This window comes from Sebastes fasciatus, chromosome 1 (assembly GCF_043250625.1).
Source record: "Sebastes fasciatus isolate fSebFas1 chromosome 1, fSebFas1.pri, whole genome shotgun sequence".
NCBI classification, from domain to species: domain Eukaryota; kingdom Metazoa; phylum Chordata; class Actinopteri; order Perciformes; family Sebastidae; genus Sebastes; species Sebastes fasciatus.
The window spans coordinates 105,001-107,500 of NC_133795.1; the positions used below are offsets into that span (position 1 = coordinate 105,001).

Consider the following 2,500-nt stretch of genomic DNA (forward strand, 5'->3'; position numbering starts at 1 on the left):
AATAATAACAATAATAATAATAGTTATAACAATAATAATAACAATAACAACAATAATAACAACAATAATAATAACAATAATAACAATAATAATAACAACAACAATAATAATAATAATAAAACAGGATAAAACACAAAGAAACCTGCCGGTGAAGAACATCGTTACAGATTACAGATGGTTTTAATACACGACTCTGCTCTACAGCCTGAAACCAGCGTTAGGGTGATGATGAGGAGGATGTGATGATGAGGAGGATGTGAGGATGAGGAGGATGTGATGATGAGGAGGGTGTGATGATGAGGAGGGTGTGATGATGAGGAGGATGTGAGGATGAGGAGGATGTGATGATGAGGAGGATGTGATGATGAGGAGGATGTGATGAGGAGGGTGTGAGGATGAGAAGGATGTGATGATGAGGAGGATGTGATGAGGAGGGTGTGAGGATGAGAAGGATGTGATGATGAGGAGGATGTGATGATGAAGAGGGTGTGATGATGAGGAGGATGTGATGAGGAGGGTGTGAGGATGAGGAGGATGTGATGAGGAGGGTGCGAGGATGAGAAGGATGTGATGATGAGGAGGATGTGATGAGGAAGAGGGTGTGATGATGAGGGTGTGATGATGAGGAGGATGTGATGAGGAGGGTGTGAGGATGAGAAGGATGTGATGATGAGGAGGATGTGATGATGAAGAGGGTGTGATGATGAGGAGGATGTGATGAGGAGGGTGTGAGGATGAGAAGGATGTGATGATGAGGAGGGTGTGATGATGAGGAGGGTGTGATGATGAGGAGGATGTGATGAGGAGGGTGTGAGGATGAGAAGGATGTGATGATGAGGAGGATGTGATGATGAAGAGGGTGTGAGGATGAGGAAGATGTGATGATGAGGAGGATGTGATGATGAGGAGGATGTGATGAGGAGGATGTGATGATGAGGAGGGTGTGATGATGAGGAGGGTGTGATGATGAGGAAGATGTGATGATGAAGAGGGTGTGATGATGAGGAGGATGTGATGAGGAGGGTGTGAGGATGAGAAGGATGTGATGATGAGGAGGGTGTGATGATGAGGAGGGTGTGATGATGAGGAGGATGTGATGAGGAGGGTGTGAGGATGAGGAGGGTGTGAGGATGAGGAAGATGTGATGATGAGGAGGATGTGATGATGAAGAGGGTGTGATGATGAGGAGGATGTGATGATGAAGAGGGTGTGAGGATGAGAAGGATGTGATGATGAGGAGGATGTGATGATGAAGAGGGTGTGAGGATGAGGAAGATGTGATGATGAGGAGGATGTGATGATGAGGAGGATGTGATGATGAGGAGGGTGTGATGATGAGGAAGATGTGATGAGGAGGATGTGATGATGAAGAGGGTGTGAGGATGAGGAAGATGTGATGATGAGGAGGATGTGATGATGAGGAGGATGTGATGATGAGGAGGGTGTGATGATGAGGAGGGTGTGATGATGAGGAGGGTGTGATGATGAGGAAGGTGTGATGAGGAAGATGTGATGATGAGGAGGGTGTGATGATGAGGAGGATGTGAGGATGAGGAAGATGTGATGATGAGGATGATGTGATGATGAGATATATGTATCTATAGATATAGATATCTATAGATACATATATCTATAGATATATATATAGTGAGGAAGAAAATCGAATTTTCCCTTTTAGTCTAATCAATGAGTGGAATCTTCTCCATCAAGGTCACTGATATATTTTTATGTCCTGCTGATGCACCAGAGCTTTCTCCTCCTGAGCGTCCTGCTGCTTTAAGCCTCCACCGTCCCTCCTTTCTTTCCTTCCTTCCTTCCTTCCTTCCTTCCTTCCTTCCTTCCTTCCTTCCTTCCTTCCTTCCTTCCTACAGCATCACATCACTGCAGAGGCTTCTAGTTTGACCTTGAAGATATTATTAGAAATGTGCTGCGGCGCTGAAGTCTGCTTTGACCTTGAGCATGTTCTGCTGTAACCTAGAGAGGACCTGGCAGTGTGAGGGTTGTTAATGAGGACTCCATCACATCAAAGTCCTGACCTGTTTACAAACTACATACCACAGATTGCCCACGCTGTCTGACGTCATGTTGGAGCAGCTGAGGAAGACTTTAACTCAGTCTAGCTCGTCTTTAAGGTCGTATGATGTTACTGCAGAACTGACCAGAACCAGGTGGGTTAGGGCTACTAGTCTGTGTTAAAGAGATTAAACACGTTGGGTTGCTGAGATTGAACCAGAACACTCTGAACTATCTATGTTCTGTTTCTAAGCAGCAGGGACTCAGGACATGTCCCAAGTAAGGGCTGTGATCAGATCATATATATATATATACACATTATTATTATTATTATTATATATCACAGCTTCCTCATTCAGTTCAATCAGACCGCTGTGTCTGAATATCTGCCGAGTCATCAATATAACATCACCAGAACGGTGTGTTGACACATTCCAGTCTGATGACTTTACAGATGTCATTCTACCGTTTACATCACAACTGTTGC

At 44.4% G+C, this 2,500-nt stretch overlaps 1 protein-coding gene across 1 annotated transcript in view; it reads right to left on the reverse strand.

Moving 5' to 3' along the window:
- Positions 1-2,500, reverse strand: part of ywhaba (tyrosine 3-monooxygenase/tryptophan 5-monooxygenase activation protein, beta polypeptide a) — a 38,944-nt gene that overhangs the window by 12,874 nt on the left and 23,570 nt on the right. The window lies entirely within an intron of this gene.